The 18,320-nt window shown below is 35.6% G+C and overlaps 1 protein-coding gene and 1 pseudogene across 20 annotated transcripts in view; one reads left to right on the top strand and one right to left on the bottom strand.

Moving 5' to 3' along the window:
* The window catches only part of BAZ2B (bromodomain adjacent to zinc finger domain 2B), a 381,759-nt gene that overhangs the window by 249,376 nt on the left and 114,063 nt on the right, over positions 1-18,320 (bottom strand). The gene's annotated exons all lie outside the window — the stretch shown is intronic.
* LOC114216485 (small ribosomal subunit protein eS1 pseudogene) lies at positions 10,806-11,656 on the top strand (annotated as a pseudogene).

Genomic DNA, 18,320 nt, shown 5'->3' with positions numbered 1-18,320 from the left:
TTAGATCATTTACATTAAATATAAATACTGATATGAATGCGTTTAAATCTACCATCATGCTAGTTGTTTTCTATTAGTATTATAGTTTTTCCTTTTCCCTCTTTACCTGTTTTCTTTTAGATTAAGTATTTATTATGGAAAAGAGAAAAGATAAAGAGGAAAAGACTCATTTTATGAAGCTATATTAATTTCTTTTAAGATTTTATTTACTTATTTGACAGAGAAAGAGAGCACAAGCAGGGGTAGTGGCAGGCAGAGGGAGAAGCAGGCTTTCCGCTGAGCAAGGAGCCCGATACGGGGCTCGATCCCAGGGTCCTGGGATCATGGCCTGAGCTGAAGGCAGACGTTTAACGAACTGAGCACCCCCAGGCACCCCATGAAGCTAGATTAATTTTGAAAGTAAACCCAAACCAATTTCAGTTGCAAAATCCGAAATAAATTGATAAATCAAATCCAGTAGAATACTAAAATACTATTAATAAATCATGACTAAGCAGTTTTTCTAAGATTCAGTTATTATTTGAGAGAGAAAGCATGCACAAGAGAGAGCATGCATGCACGTGCAGACTGGGGGACTATGGGGGGGACAGAAGGAGAAGGAGAGAGAATCTTAAGCGGACTCCACGCCCAGTGCAGAGCCCGATGTAGGGTTCGATCCCCGGCTCTGAGATCATGACCTGAGCTGAAATCAAGAGTTGGACCCTTAACTGAGTCACCCAGGTGCCCCTAGGCAGTTTTTATTCTGAGAGAATACAAAGACAAGTCTATTTCTGAAAAGCTATTACTGTTAGTCACAATATTAATGAATTAAAAGGAGAAAATTACAATATCTTCTCAAGAATGCAAAAAAGTATTCAGTAAAATCCAAAATAAGTTGTGATTAAAAACTCTTATCCAACTTTGTTGAACAGTAGAACAGGCAAATCACAAAAGAATCTTAGATAACTAGTAAACATATGAAAGATTTTCAAACAGGCAATGGGAGAAATAAAAATAACAATCAGGAATCACTTAATAACCAGTCAGATTGGTAAAAATTTTAAGTCTAATAACATCAAATTCATAAAGGATCAAAAGATACTGAAACTTGCATGCATTTTGTTGCAGCAACTGCCCCCTACATAATGATGTTATCCAGAAAAGCCACTGATGCATGGCAGGGACAGCGGCTCCCAGAACCCACTCTCCAGATGTACAGACATCAGGGGCTCAGGGGGCACTTGGGAGCAGTGAAGGGGGTACACTGAAGGACAGGTGTGTGTGGTCTGCTGGCAGCCATGAGGTCAGAGCTGTCCCAAGTTACAACACAAACCTATGGACTGTGGAATGTTATATACCACCATCAGAGAGCAATTTGTCATTAGATAATCATTTCAAGGTGCAAATCCAATTCTAGATATATACTCTTCATAACTCCCACAGTTATGCATAAAAAGACAAGTAGAAGAATGTTCCTTTTGACAATCAGTGAAAAATTATAAACACCCTATATATCCATTATTAGGAGAACAAATTAACTGTATTATATTCATACAATGAAATACTGTTCAGCAATGAAGATGAATGACTTACAGCACATGAATAAACATAGATAAATCTGAAAAACAAAGATTAGTGATAAAAGCAGGTTGGAAAATGATACATACAGTATAATGTTATATAAAGTTTTAAAAATTGCCAAACAATGCTGTGTATCATATACATGTATGGTACAAAAATGCACACTTTCTTAGGAGTGATTAACATAAATCTCTCTTCTATGGAGAGAAGAAAGAGAAAGAATGGGGTTGGGTAGGTATATATAAGATTTCAAGTGTATCTATTTTATTTGTGTAAAGTAAGTTGAAACATATGTGGCAAAAAGTTAACATTTATTAAAGCAAGGTGGTAGGTACAGTATAAACATTTTCATTGTATCAGTTTATAGTCTGTATGTTTGCAATGTTTTAAACACTTCTTTTTAAGTTTTAAAAAACATTGCAAGGGGCCAAGGAGAAGTTGGAGGCTTGAGAAAGTGAAAATATTTGGAATCTTGATTGTGGAGAATGTACTAAATTCAGTTTATTAGAAATGAGTGACACAATTGCCAGTAAAAAATACAGTAATTGGATTGCATGGAAGCAATTTATAGAAAGATTCAAAACAGTGCCATTTTAGACAGATGTTCCCTTAATACATTTAATAATGTCTATTTACAAAACATTCTACTTGAATTTCTCTCCCCTACAAAATAAAGAATTAGACAATCATATAATAATAAAAAACAAATCTCTGGGGGAGACTGGCTGGCTCAGTCACTGAGGCATGCTACTCTTGATCTCAGGGTTATGGGTTTGAGCCCCACATTGGGTAAAGAGATTACTTAAAAAATAAAATCTTTAAAAAAAATACAACAGACAAATCTCTGTAACCATAATAAATTTATACAAAAGAATATTTCTATTAACAACTTTTAAAGTTATCTTTATTCTAGAAGACATCTCTTTTCAAAGATACCATAATTAAAATGTAGAGGATTCTGAATACCAACATTTGAATGGGAAAATCCTTTGATTTTATTAACTAACTGACACAGTTTAAAGGGATCTATAAAAACCCACTTAGGTCTTTCAAACTCTAAACTTCAAAATTATTATGTAACTTCAGGATTTATTGAAAATGGTTAGAATTTGGGGCACCTGGGTGGCTTAGTCAGTTAAGCATCTGCCCTCGGCTTAGTCATGATCCCAGGATCCTGGGATCGAGCCCCCCACTCAGGTTCCCGGCTAGGAGGGGAACCTGCTTCTCCCTCTCACTCTGCCTGTCGCACCCCCTGCTTGTGCTCTCTCTCTCTCTCAAATAAATAAATAAAATCTTTAAAAAAAGAAAATGGTTAAATTTATTAAAAAACAAAAATCCACTTTTTGTAATAGCCCTACACTTAAATAACAGAACTGGAACCTCTACTGGATCTCTCTGATTTTTGGAGTCTAAGCGTTACAGTAAATCACCTAATCTTTCAAGTGAGTATTTAGAGTGAGTAATCATTCCCTAAATTTTTGAGAGCAGGAAATGTGTTCTGTGCATCACTGTTTTCCCAATGCTTAATCCATAATAGGTGTTCAACAAATAATTATGTTTAGTTAATGAAATGAATCTAGCCCCTAGCACAGACACAGCCTCAAATCTCTGCAACAGACAGTACAGCCAAAGCAACCACTGTGGATCAGACCCACTGGTTCATTCAGCTTAAGATTCTGGAAATTATTTAGAGACATTACTATCCTTGGGAGTTCTACTCTTTTTTTTTTTTTTAATTTTATTTATTTATTTATTTGAGAGAGTGAGCATGTGCAAGCAGGAGGAGCATAGAGAGAGGGACAAGCCGATTCTGTGTTAAGCATGGAGCCAGACGCAGGGATCAATCTCATGACCCTGAAATCATGACCTGAGCTGAAACCCAAGATTCCCACACTTAACTGACTAAGTCATCCAGGTGTCCCAGAAGCTCTACTCTTTTTTTTTTTTTTTTAAGATTTTATTTATTTGTTTGGTAGAGAGAGAGCACAAGTAGGCAGAGCAACAGGCAGAGGGAGAGGGAAAAGCAGACTCTCTGCTGAGCAGACAGCCCGATGTGGGGCTTGATCCCAGTACCCTGGGATCACGACCGAGCCAAAGGCAGACACTTAACCAACTGAGCCACCCAGGCACCCCTGGGGGCTCTACTCTTAATACTACCTCCTCTAATACCTCAGGCAGTAAGCAAATCATTTGGATCTAAAATTCTCTTAAAGATAGAGGACCAACAGACAGCTCTTTAAAATGTAATAAAAAGGGAAGCCTGCTTCTCCCTCTCCCACACCCCCTGCTTATGTTCCCTCTCTCACTGTGTCTGTCAAATAAAATCCTTTAAAAAAATAAAAATAAAATGTAATAAAAATATTTTTATATATGGGAATTCATAATTCATGACTAATTTTGACTTAAAAAGCCAAGATTCATTGCTAATACTATAGGTAATGAGATGATGAAGACTAAGACAAGGTCACTGGATTTAAAAAGGAGAATATAACTCATAATGCACAAAGGAACTATTTCAATAGAGTAGTAGGACCAGATGGCAAATTACTTTTTATAAATATAATAATAATAATTATCTAGTTTAAATTTCTTATATTTAGGACTATGTGGATGATTCTATTAAGGGTTAAAACCACAATAAAGGAGTAATCATAATAGAAAATTCCACATATCCATATAATATAGGCCAAGCTAAAAGGTAAGTTATCACCTATTAGAGTTTATTATATTTCATATGCATTTTGATAAGCCAGAAACATTAAGAGCAGGACAACTTTTTCTTTTTCCTTTTTAAGATTTTATTTTTAGGTAATCTCTATAGCCAATGTGGGTTTTGAACTTACAACCCTGAGTTCAAGAGTCACATGCTCTACTGGCTGAGCCAGCAGACCCAGGATAATTTCTTTTCTTAAAGTACAGCAATTTATTACACAAATAACTTTTCTTTTGCTGATTTTTATCCTGATACATGAGAAAATATCAAAACATCTTAAGAATGCTGAGGTGCGAGGTGGTAGATGAGAAGCAAACAAAAGTAATAGTATACCATCATAGGAAAAGTAAGTCATATACAGAATAAAATTTATTCCTGTACTACATTATCTACTAACTAAAATAATGATGTTAATAATTATAAAACAATTACTAAGTATTTTTAAAGGCTGTATTATATGTATAGGACTTTTTCCAGGCAACTAGTCCCTAATGGTGTTCACAAGAAATATAAAACTTAGGTCTACCATATCTTCTTTTCTTTCCCATTTTTAAATTGTGTTAAAATAAACAAAATTTACCATCTTAGTTTTAAGTGTAGACTTCAGTGGTACTAAGTACATTCACATTTTTGTGCAGCCATCACCACTATCCATCCCCATAACACCATACGTTCTTTCAAAAACACTGTTAACTAACATCCTGATTGTGTGCAGTACAAGTGAGTAAAAGAGCAAGGCAGAAAGAAAGTTCAACTAGTTAATTGTAATGAATGGAACATAAAGCTGGTCACTTACAATGCAAGTATTCTGTAGTATTCTGGCCTGGAATGCATAATCTGACTCTAACCATGAGGAAATACCAGACAAACCCAAATTAGGGGCATTCAATTAAAAAGAAGTGGGAGAGGATATTTTCTTCAAAAACATCAATGTTAAAGATGATAAAGAAAAGCTATAGAGAAGGTATAGATTAAAGGAAACCAAAGAGAAATGACAATTAATTGCAAAGCTTGATCCTGGACTGGATTCTGTAATGAATGGAGGAAAAACCAAAAAGGAAAATATCCGGTTAAATTAAATTAAGTTAAATTAAAATATGCACAGAGGATTAGAGTTTTGTAAACTTTAAACTTTTCTGAAGATGATAACTGTACCCTTATTCTTAAGAAATACACATTAAGGGGCGCCTGGGTGGCTCAGATGGTTAAGCATCTGCCTTTGGCTCAGGTCATGATCCCAGGGTCCTGGGATCGAGCCCCACACTGGGCTTCCTGCTTGGCAGGGAGCCTGCTTCTCCCTCTCGTTTTACTGTTCCACCTGCTTGTGCTCTCTCGCTCTGTCAAATAAATAAATAAAATCTTTAAAAAAAAAAAAGAAGAAATACACAACAAAACATTTAGGGGTAAAGACCCGTTACTCTCAAAGGTTCAGAACAAAAAAGAAAAAGGTGAATTTGGAAAAAGGGATAATAACTATACTAGGTGTTGTACACTATTCTTATTCTTGCAGCTTTTTTGCAGCTTGAAATTATATGTACATAGTTAAAAATTGTACCTAGTAAGTAGAAGCTAAATATGGAATTCTAATTCATAACATTAAAGAATTGTAAGAAATTATTAACACAGAACTTACAAAAGTAAAATACAAAAATACATGTAATTTCAAAGTACTGTCAGTTTATCACACCTAAATTGTGAAAAATGTCAGATCTGTGCCTTTCATGAAACTGGATAAATATAATGGGGTCAGTTACATCAGGACGTTCTGTATCTGGTCAGTAATTTTGATTAAGATTCAGAACTTGTGGGAAATTATCTCTAGCAATGTTTGTTTATTAATATTATAAATGCTGAAAACATTTTTTTGCATCATTGAATTCAGTCCTTGCTGACTAACATTTCATGTGTCAAAATGAATGGGTTTTCTATTGATTCAGCCAGTGTGGTGATTGACAAACATAATTCAGTAATAGCAGAATAAATAAAATGTTAACTTCTGTGTCTGATACTTGCCAGATTCTTTTTTTTTTGCATTTAATTTTTTTAAATTTAATTTTATTATGTTATGTTAATCACCATACATTACATCATTAGATTTTGATGTAGTGTTCCATGATTCATTGTTTGCATATAACACCCAGTGCTCCATTCAGTATGTGCCCTCTTTAATACCCATCACCAGGCTAACCATCCCCTCACCCCCCTCCCCTCTAAAACCCTGTTTGTTTCTCAGAGTCCATAGTCTCTCATGGTTTGTCTCCCCCTCTGATGTTCCCCCTTCATTTTTCCCTTCCTATTATCTTCTTCTTCTTCTTCTTCTTTTTTTAACATATAATGTATTATTTGTTTCAGAGGTACAGGTCTGATTCATCAGTCTTACACAATTCACGGCACTCACCAGAGCACACACCCTCCCCAATGTCTATCACCCAGCCACCCCATCCCTCCCACCCCCCACCTCTCCAGCAACCCTCAGTTTGTTTCCTGAGATTAAGAATTCCTCATATCAGTGAGACCATATGACACTTGTCTTTCTCTGATTGACTTATTTTGCTTAGCATAATACCCTCTAGTTCCACCCACGTCGTTGCAAATGGTAAGATTTCGGGGGTTTTTGATGGCTGCATAATATTCCATTGTATATATACACCAGATCTTCTTTATCCATTCACCTGTTTATGGACATCTTGGCTCTTTCCATAGTTTGGCTATTGTGGACATTGCTGTTATAAACACTGGGATGAACGTACCCCTTCGGATCACTACATTTGTATCTTTGGGGTAAATACCCAGTGGTGCAATTGCTGGGTCATAGGGTAGCTCTATTTTCAACTTTCTGAGGAACCTCCATACTGTTTTCCAGAGTGGCTGCACCAGCTTGCTTTCCCAACAGTGTAGGAGGGTTCCCCTTTTTCCACATCCTCGCCAATATCTGTCATTTCCTGACTTGTTAATTTTAGCCATTCTGATTGGTGTGAAGTGGTATCTCATTGAGGTTTTGATTTGTATTTCCCTTCATGCCAAGCAATGTTGAGCACTTTTTCATGTGTCTGTTGGCCATTTGGATGTCTTCTTTGCAGAAATGTCTGTATATGTCTGCCCATTTCTTGATTGGATTATTTGTTCTTTGGGTGTTGAGTTTGATAACTTCTCTAGAGATTTTGGATACTAGCCCTTTATCTGATATGTCATTTGCAAATATCTTCTCCCATTCTATCGGTTGTCTTTTGGTTTAGTTGACTGTTTCCTTTGCTGTTACTTGCCAGATTCTATCAGTGCTTTATTTTCATTCTATCCTTTTAAAATTATTTTGTTACTTCTGATTTACTTTCTTCTTTGCTGCTTCATTGTTTTAATTTTTCAGTAGACTTTTTGTTTTATATTTCTTTTTTTTTTTTTTTAAAGTAGGCTCCATACCCAGTACAGAGCCCAATGAGGGGCTTGAACTCACAACCTTGAGATCAAGACCTGAGCTGAGGTCAAGAGTTGGATGGTCAACTGACTGGGCCACCCAGGTACCCTTCATTATTTTTTAATCTTAATTTTCCTTTCAGCTGTAATTTTTATTTATTGTTATTATTATTATATTAGTCTCACTTTATAATGATGAGAAGGAAGTATGGTAATATGGTTAATACAAATTATGAACATATGGATTGGAATCCTTTTCTTCATCCATTTCTATATTAAGTCTGAACAAAATCTAAGCTTTAGTATATTAGAAGCTATATATTCAGACAAAAACCCATTCCCGCAATATTAATGTACTTGTGCTAAATCATATTTAGACTGCTAAAATAGTGTTGCTTTCTCACATTATATACCATCCTTGGTTTTTGCTTTATATAATCATTATTAACTCTATAAACAATATAATCTATATTGCAAGAAGGTAAATTAGACTTTATATGTAAGGTCTTAATGCAGGTAGGAAAAGAATCTTCTGATAGAACTCCAACACTGTCTCCTGTAATTGCTTTATAGTATCCTAGCACAAATCTTGTTTATCTGTATGAAATTTTACAATCGATAATTTATATTTTTTTCATATTACTTAACATATCAATGAAGTACATAGAGCAAGTATCATCACAGAAAAGGAAACTGAAGCTTATAGACAGATTAGATTTACCAACATTATATAGACAGCAAAGTTGCAGACTACAAAGGACTTAAACGCCAACATGTCCCAAACCTAAACAATGGTAAGGATTTCTCTTGGTCATGTCACAGGAACAAGTGAAAAGAAATATGAAAAGTTGTTATGCAGAACCCAAAGCAGCACTGTGTGACCATACTACTACATCTCAATCATCAACATTATCTCTATAATACCTGCTAGATACCTCATAGGACCATAGGTACCTTGGCACTTCATTTTGTCTGCTCCGCAATGAGCAAACATGTTCTACTTCCAAAATTTCTACTACACCAAAAACACTGAATCAGACAATGATTTTAAAAGCTTTTTGTTTTGAACTGATGGTTACCAGAGGGGAGGTGGGTGAGGGGAATGGCAGGAAATAGGTGATGGGGATTAAGGAGTGCACTTGCTGTGATGAGCACTGGGTGATGTACGGAACTGTTGAATCACTGTATTGTACACCTGAAACTAATATAACACTATATGTTAACTATTCTGGAATTAAAATTTTAAAAAGATAAAAGATTTCAAAAAATAAAAGCTTTTTGTTTGGGGCAGGTATAGAAGAACCAACAGGAGAGCAAATAGTAAATAATACTATAACATACATCAGTTCTGACTTTTTTAAATATTTTATTTATTTATTTATTAGAGAGAGACAAAGAACATGAGCAGGGAGTGCGGCAGAGGGAGAGGGAGAAGCAGGCTCCCCACTGAGGAGGGAGACCAATGCGGGGCTCCATCCCAGGACCCTGAGATCATGACCAGAGCTGAAGGCAGACGCTTAACCAACTGAGCCACCCAGGTGCCCCTTGACTCTTTCAAGATAAGCTCTTCACTGAGAAGTTTTTTAGCCTGATTCATTGTAATTACAATCTAGAACCAGTAAAGGCTCAAATGTGTTAGGAATAAGGAATGAAGACTAAAGAGAGCCATGGAAAATACTGGTCCACTACATGGGGATATTCTTACCCTTGCCACTGATCAAAAAACATTCACTGTTGCAGAAGCACAGTTAAAAGAGAAGGAGCACAGCCACTACTCAGCATTTACCTCTGACCCAGATTCCAAAGAGTGGTCAGGGCTTGCTCTGATTCTGGGGTGTATGTGGAGGAAGAATCTCTCAAATTGGCAATATATAAGGAGAAACATTATAGGAAAGGTAAACACCAATCTCCTTACAGTTTTTTCACAGCTATAAAATAATAGCAATAGAGTCTGCAATTGTTTGCAGGGTGGTAAGAGGTTAGAATCATATATGGATACATAGTCTTATCAGATAAAATGCTTTTAGGCAGCGGGGCAAATTTTCAAAACTATCTTTCACCAAGTAGGCACTCTAAAGTGGAAGTAAAGGAGCACCTGGAGCACCTGGCTGGCTCGTGGAACATGCAACTCTTGATCTTGAGGTTGTGAGTCCCACGTTGGGTGTAGAGATTACTTAAAAAGAAAATAAAGTGGGAGTAAAAGCAGAATTGGGGTCTGGACAGGCAGTTTTTCCAAAGGTATGAGTCTACATATGAATGCAATGGTCACAAAGAAAACAAAATAACAATCAATAAAAACAAAGATCTAGTTCCCTCCCTAAACCTCTCAGGCTGTTGAATGAGGAAAGAAGTGACTGAATAAACCCATATTATCAAAGCCTTCAAGATACAAAATAGTACCCAGATAAACAGGAAAAGAAGTCAAGAAGAATCTACCTATATATCCTTAAGCAAATAGTAGGTCTTTATAAATCTGCCCTTATATGAAGATGACTTAACCAGAAGAAAAAGCTGGATAAAAATTTTGCCAATAAAGCCATGAAATAAACCCAATATGTGAGAGATTAATGAAGAAAACATACAACAGGAAACAAGAATGAATGACTACTTTCTAGTCCCAGGAAAATTTCACTCTGTAAGTTAAAAAATGAAATAAAAATAGAATGAATTAGAATTTGTGAATTTAGTCCAACCCCAGTCAAAACTCAAAGGATTAATTTCTAGGAATGACAAAAGTGGTCAAAATATATGTGAAAAAAACAACTAACAGAAGAATTCTGAAATAAGTAAGCAAAGATAAGAGGTCTGTCCTAAGAAATAGCAAAACTTATACAGTTAACAATTAAAACTGAAGTACTGAGGAAGAAATAAGAATATGAAAGAGGGCACCTGGGTGGCTCAGTCGGTTAAACGACTGCCTTCAGCTCGGGTCATGATCCTAGAGTCCTGGGATCGAGTCCCGCACCGGGCTCCCTGCTCAGTGGGGAGTCTGCTTCTCCCTCTGACCCTCTTCCCTCTCATGTTCTCTATCTCTCATTCTCTCTCTCTCTCAAATAAATAAATAAAATCTTTAAAAAAAAAAGAATATGAAAGAAACCCTTTTGGCTTCCTGAGCAGTGCCATGACAGTCAGTAAGAACAAGAGGCTTACAAAAGGCAGCAGAAAGGGAGCCAAGAAGAAAGTGGTTGATTTATTTTCTAAGAAAGATTGGTATGATGTGAAAGCACCAGTTATGTTCAATATAAGAAATATTAGAAAAACACTAGTCACAAGAACTCAAGGCACCAAAATCACATCTGATGGCCTCAAGGGTCGTGTTTTTGAAGTGAGTCTTGCTGATCGGCAGAATGATGAAGTTGCATTTAGAACTGAGGATGATCAGGGCAAAAACTGACTAATTTCCTTGGCATGGTTCTTACCTGTGACAAAATGTGCTCCATGGTCAAAAAATGGCAGACCATGATGAAGCTCATGTTAATGTTAAGACTACCGATGGTTATTTTGTCTATTTTGTGTTGGTTTTACTAAAAAACACAACAATCAGATTTGGAAGATCTCTTACGCTCACCAACAGCAGATCTACCAAATTTAGAAAGAGGTGATGGAAATCATAACCCAAGAGGTGCATACAAATGACTGAAAGAAGTGGTCAATAAATCGATTCCAGACACCATCAGAAAAGACACAGAAAAGGCTTGCTAGTCTATTTATCCACTCCATTATGTCTTTGTTAGAAAAGTAGAAATGCTGAAGAAGCCCAAGTTTGAATTGGGAAAGCTTATGAAGCTTCATGGTGAAGGTAGTAGTCCTGGAAAAGCTACTGAGGATGAGACCAGTGCTAAAGTTGAACGAGTTGATGGAAATGAGCCACCAATCCAAGAATTTGGCAGACCTGCCGGTGCTGAGCATTACAGGTCTTCCTCAACTGTAAAATGGAACAGATACAGAACCTATCTCAAAGGATTCTTGTGAGGATGAAATGAATATATGCCAAGTCCTAACAGCATAATACCAATATGAGCAAAAGATGTTAACAGAAAATTTACAGAAAAAAACCCAAAAGTAGCCATTAGATGGGTCACGTGGAGGGCTCAGTCAGCGGAGCAGGTGATGCTTGATCTCTGGGTTGTTAGTCTGAGCCCCATGTTGAGTGAACATATAAAAAAAAGTGTATAAAAAAAGTAGCAATTACCTACAAATATATTAAATCTGACTAATAAAGACATACAAATTTGAACAATCTTTTTTTTTAAACCCCCATTTTTTTTTTAAGATTTTATTTGACAGAGAGAGACACCGAGAGAAGGAACACAAGCAGGGGGAGTGGGAGAGGGAGAAGCAGGCTCCCCATGGAGCAGGGAGCCCGATGCGGGGCTCAATCCCAGGACCTCGAGATCATGACCCGAGCTGAAGGCAGACGCTTAAAGGCTGAGCCACCCAGGCGCCCCACAAATTTGAACAATCTTGAGTCATCATTATGCACCAGATTATCGAAGGTTAAAAAAAAAAAAGTACCCAGAATTGAGTAAGATGTGGCAGCAAGTACACTCTCATATAATTTCAGAGAGAGTATAAATTGTTACCATAGTTTGGAAAGCCTTTTGGCAATAAGTACCAAAATTCTGATCCAGCAATTTCTCTTTTAGGAATTACACTACAAAAATAATCACAAGAGCGTAAAGCCGAATCTACAAAAACGTTCAAGTGGGAACTATTCATAATTTGGAAAACTCTGAGCCCATCCAAATGTCTATTAATGAACATTAATTAAATTAGGGTATATCCATAAAATGACTTTGTAGTGACTGTGAAGTGATTTATACTCTCTATATTCATGAGAAGAAAAGTGCTCCACAACATACTTTCTTGATTAAAATGGAAAATTACAAGTCAATAGAGTACAACCTTGTATTTATAAATGTATGTGTGTATACTTACAGAGAAGAAAGCTCAATATTAGTACAATGTTACAGTGCTTACCTCCAGATAGAAGGATTTTGAGTGACTTATCTTTCTTACATAAATTCTTTATGTATTACTTAAACTTTCTATAGGACTATGCATTACCTTAAAAGACAATTACAGAACTAAAAAAGGAATATCAATTCCTCCTCCAATGACTGTTTTCATTGCACAAAATAACTGATCCAAGCAAACATTATGTGAGCAAAAGAAAACATACTTTGAATTGTACCCTAAGATCAGAAGAACTTGACAACTCAGGGAAAGGCAAAAGTAAGACCAATTATGGCAAAAAGATTCAACAGTATCTCTATTATAAAACATATCTAAAATTATGACTAGAGTCCTCCTAAATACTGCAAAAAATAAAACTAGTAACCTGAATGAGGAAGAGAAAGGCAAAAGACATCAGAAAGGAACTAGTTCATTTATATCAGAGGACTTTAAGTTATTTAAGAAAAGCTGTATTGAGGGGTGCCTTGATGGCTCAGTTGATTAAGTGTCCTACTCTTGATTCCAACTCAGGTCATGATTCTCAGGATCATGAGATCAAGCCCTGCTTTGGGCACCCCACTCAGGGCAGAGTCTGCTTGAGATTCTCTTTCTTCCTCTCCCTCTGTCCCTCCCCCAGCTCTCTCTCTCTCTCTACATACATACATACATAAAATCTTTTTTAAAAAAGAAAGAAAAGCTGTATCAAACTGGTTGAAACCTTACTTGTCTTCACTTGTCACTAATTACCTACCAAGGTATCCCATAATGATATAAAGAAAAACCTAAAAACATACAAGCATTAACTTTTCCTAGTATCAACACATGAAAACTACTTTTTCCCTTATGAAAAACCCTAGTGCATAACTTTCCTATTTGAATTCAGGAAAAAGTACTAAATGAAGATTAAATTCAAAGCATTAGGAGCAACATGGAAAAACAGTCAAGAAACTGAGAGTATGGTTCCAATTTTTCCATTTACTCAGTCTCATTTTCACTATAAGTAAAACAAGAAGACTGACTAGAGCTCCAAATATATTTAATGCAGCATCAGTGATATGTCTTTGGAAGAATTATATGCTCCATGAAAATAAAGGTTCTATTGGTAAAACAAGTTCAGGAAATTCTGCATACCATTTACCTTCTCTGAAGAATCCTAATGCACTGTGCTGCAGAAAAGAAAATATTTAGCTTTGTGTAACCCACCATTTCTCAGAACTAGACAAACTAAATGTCTGTCAATAGAGGAATAATTAAAAGGTTATACATCATAGCGTGATTTTTACAAAGAAGACATTTTATATATTGATACAGTAGATTTCTGGAACAGAAGATAAAAAAGATAAACTACAGAATAATACATATATTAACTAGTTTTTGTTAATTTAGCTTTTGTATATATATGTAGTCATATGCATATAAAAAGGTCTAAAAGAATACACAGCAAACTTTTTAAGTGATTCTGGAAATGGCAATTGGCAGGGTCAAAGGGGAATACATTTAACTGATAGACTTAAGTGTATCTTTAAATGATTTTAAATGTATCTTTAAAAGATCTTAAATATTTATCTTTCTGGGGGCACCTGGGTGGCTCAGCTGGTTAAGCATCCGACTCTTGGTTTCAGCTCAGGTCACAGAACCAGGATCCTGGAATGGAGCCCCACACATCTGGCTCCCTGCTCAGCAGGAAGCCTACTTCTCCCTCTCCTTCTGACTCCCCCTGCTTGTGCTCTCTCTCTCTCACTCACTCTCAAATAAATAAATAAAATCTTTAAAAAAAATACAAGTTAAAAAACTTAAATGCTCATAATAATCAATAGTTAAATAAATGCCTAAATAGCAACTCAAGAAAATGTTTCAATGTTATTTTATGACTTGCCTACTTTTCACAAGAATTTTCAAAGTTAACTTAACAAAGTAATGTGTATAATTATGTAGAACACATAGCAACCAAAAAAGTACCTATAAACACAAGGGAAAAAATTCCACTATGTAATTTTGTTATAATTATACCTGTATAAAATGAGTATATTCTTTTATAAATTGAACAAATGTAATACAACCATGTGTGCTAAATACTGAAGAAACAGACAAAGAAGTTGTAGCACTTGCCTCTCAAGAAGCATAGAGTCTAGTGGAATGAAGACAAGTAAATCAAGTGTAATAGTACAATGAGATTCATTTATTCCACCCACACAAAAAATGTATTCAGGGTCTACTATGTGCCAAGTGCTGTCTAAATGTTATTCATTGGTAGAAAGAAAAACAAAAAAAATAATTCTTTCATTCTTTAGGAGAGAAAACTACAATAAAAATATTTGAAGGCCATAAGTGCCAAGGGAAAAAATACAACAAAAAAAGGGATAGGGAGTGCAGGGTGGAGGGTTTGCAATTTTGGTTAGGGTGCCATGCAAAAGAATACTTTGGAGCAATGGTTTGAAAGAGCTGAGAACAATCCATAAGGTTATATGAAGGAAAAGCAAATGCAAATGTTTTAAGGCAAGAGTTTACCTGTTACGTATACAAGACACACCAAGGAGTCTAATGTAGCTAGCCCAGATTAACTACAGGAAATGTAGTAAGAAATGACATGAGACTGGTAAGGGGCTATAAGAAAGATCATGTGGGGTCTTTTAGGCTACTGCAAAGACTCTAAGTCATATGGGTTGGTTGGTTGGTTGGTTGCTTGCTTGCTTGCTTTTACAGATTTTATTTTTTAGAGCAGTTTTAAGTTCACAAAATTGATAGGATGGTAGAGATTTCCCTGGTCCCACACATGTATACCTGTTATCAACATGCTCCATCAAAGTGGCACATTTGTTAAAATTTACGAACCAACACTAACACATCGCTATTATACAAAGTCCATACTTTACATTAGGGTTCACTCTTGATATTATACATTCTATGGGTGTGGACAAATATATAATGACATGCATCTACCAATATAATATCATACAGAGTAATTTTACTGCAGTAAAATCCTTTGTGCTGCACCTAATTCCTCCCTCCTACCCTTTGAACCTCTGACACTGATCTTGTTACTATGCCCAGTTTTGCCTTTTCCAGAATGTCATATGCTTGGAATCATATAGTCTGCAGCCTTTTCAGATTATCTTCTTTCACTCAGTAATATGCATTTAAGGTTCCTCATACGTCTTTCCATAGCTTGATAACTCATTTCTTCATAATACTGAACAACAGTCCCTTTCTGGATTATTTATCCATTCACCTACTAAAGGAGATCTGGGTTGCTTCCAGCTTTTGGTAATCATGAATGAAACTTCAACCTTTTTTGTGGACATAAGTTTTCAAATAATTTGAGTAAATGCCAAGGAGCATGTTGGGTAAAATGTATGGTAAGAATATGGCTAATTTTGTAAGAAACTACCAAACTGTATTCCAAAGTGGCTGTACCATTTTGCATTCCCACCAGCAATGAATGAGAGTTCCTGTTGCTCCACATCCTCTCCAGCATTTGATGTCAGTGTTTCAGATTTTGGACAATCTAGTAAGTGTGCAGTAGTATCTCACTGTTTTAGTTGTAACTTCCCTGATGATGTATGATGTAGAGCATTTTCACGTGTTTATTTGCCATAATGATTTCTTTGGTGAGCTTCAAGATCTTTGGCCCCTTTTAAAATTAGGTTGTTTGTTTTCTTATTATTGAGTTTTCAGAGTTCTTTATACACTTTGGATAATGGTCCTTTATCAGATACTTCTTCTGCAAATATATTCTCTCATTCTGGGTCTTGTCTTCTCATTCTCTTGTAATTGTCTTTTGCAGACAGAGTTTTGAATTTTAATGAAGTTAACAATTACTTCTTTCATAAATCGTGGCTTTAGTGTTATATCTAAAAAGGCATGACCATACCCAAAGTCATCTAGGTTTTATCCTATGTTATCTTCTGGAAGTTTTACAGTTTTGCTTTTTCATTTTAGGTCTGTGATTCATTTTAGATTAATTTTTATAAAGAATGTAAAGTCTGCATCTAGATTCATTTTTGCATGTGAATGCCCAGTTATTACAGCACCATTTTCCAAAAAGACTATCTTTGCTTCATTTTATTATTGCTTTGCTTTGTCAAAGATCAACTGATTATATTGATATAGATCTATTTCTGGCTTTTCCAATCTGTTCCATTGATCTATTTGTCTATTCTTATGCCAATGCCACCCTGTCTTGATTACTGTAGGTTTATTGTATATCTTAAACTTGGGTAATGTTGGTCCTTCAAATTTAACACTGAGAATATTAAATTTGAGATGTCTAATAAACTGTAGGTATAGGTGCCAAAAAAAGCAGTTGGTATGAGAGTTTGAGTTCGGGGGGGGAAACTGCAGGCTTATAAATTTATTACATTAAAAAAAAGGTCCTTCTCAAACTCTTTCAAAAAAAATAGAAGAGGAGGAGGGAACACTCCCAAATTCATTTTATGAGACCAGCATTACCCTGAGAGCAAAATCACACAAGGACACTTCAACAAAATTACAGTCCAATGAATCTGATGAACAGAAATGCAAAAGTCCTCAACAAAATATTAACAAACCAAAATCAACAATATATTAAGATGATGATACATCATGATCAAGTGGGATTTATCCCTGGGATACATGGATGCTTCAACATCCATATATCAGTCATGTAAAATACCACATTAATAAAATAAAGGATAGAAATCATATGATTTTTTCAATAGATGTAGAAAAAGCATTTGACAAAATTTAACAACCATTTATGATTAAGAACTCTCAACAAAATGGGTATAAAATGAATGTACCTCAACATAATAAAGGTCATATATGACAATCCCACAACAAACATCATTCTCAATTGTGAAAAACTAAAGGTTTTTCCTCTAAGATCAGGAACAAGATGAAAGAGACAAGTATGACAATTCTCCCCATTTTTATTCAACATAGTATTGGAAGCTCTAGCCAGACCAGTTAGGCAACAAAGAAAAATAAAAGGCACCCAAATCAGAAATGGACAAGTAAAACTGTCTCTGTTTGCAGATGACAAGATACTAAAAATAGAAAATCCTAGGGGTGCCTGGGTGGCTCAGTCCTAAGCGTCTGCCTTCAGCTCAGGTCATGATCCTGGGGTCCTGGGATCGAGCCCTGTATCGGGCTCCCTGCGCAGCGGGAAGCCTGCTTCTCCCTCTCCTCCTGCTTGTGTTCTTGCTCTTGCTATCTCTCTGTCTAAATAAATAAATAAAATCTTTTTTTTAAAAAAAAAGAAAATCCTAAAGATTCCACCAAAAAAAACTACTAGAAGTAATAAATAATAAATAAATTCAGTAAAGTTGTAGAATACAAAATCATATACAAAAAGCTGTTTAATTTTTACACACAAATAACAAACTATCACAGAGAAATTAAGAAAACAACCCCATTTATAACTACAACTACATCAAAAAGGAAACAAAGAAACCTAGGAATTAATTTAATCAAGGAGGTGAAAGACCTGTACACTGAAAACTGTAAGACACTGAAGAAGACACAAATAAATAGAAAAAATATTCCACACCATTCTTACAGATTGGAGGAATTAATATTGTTAAAATGTCCATACTACTTAAAACAACTTACACATTCAGTGAAATCCCTATTGAAATTCTAATAGCATTTTTCACAGAAATAGAACAAACAAATCCTAAAATTTTTATGTAACTACAAAAGA

This window comes from Eumetopias jubatus, unplaced genomic scaffold (assembly GCF_037043125.1).
Source record: "Eumetopias jubatus isolate StellerSeaLion01/CBP00866 unplaced genomic scaffold, mEumJub1_p1.0 scaffold_3, whole genome shotgun sequence".
Taxonomy (NCBI): Eukaryota; Metazoa; Chordata; class Mammalia; order Carnivora; family Otariidae; genus Eumetopias; species Eumetopias jubatus.
The sequence above is the reverse complement of the archived record's forward strand: the minus strand, read 5'-3'. Positions and strand labels throughout refer to the sequence as shown.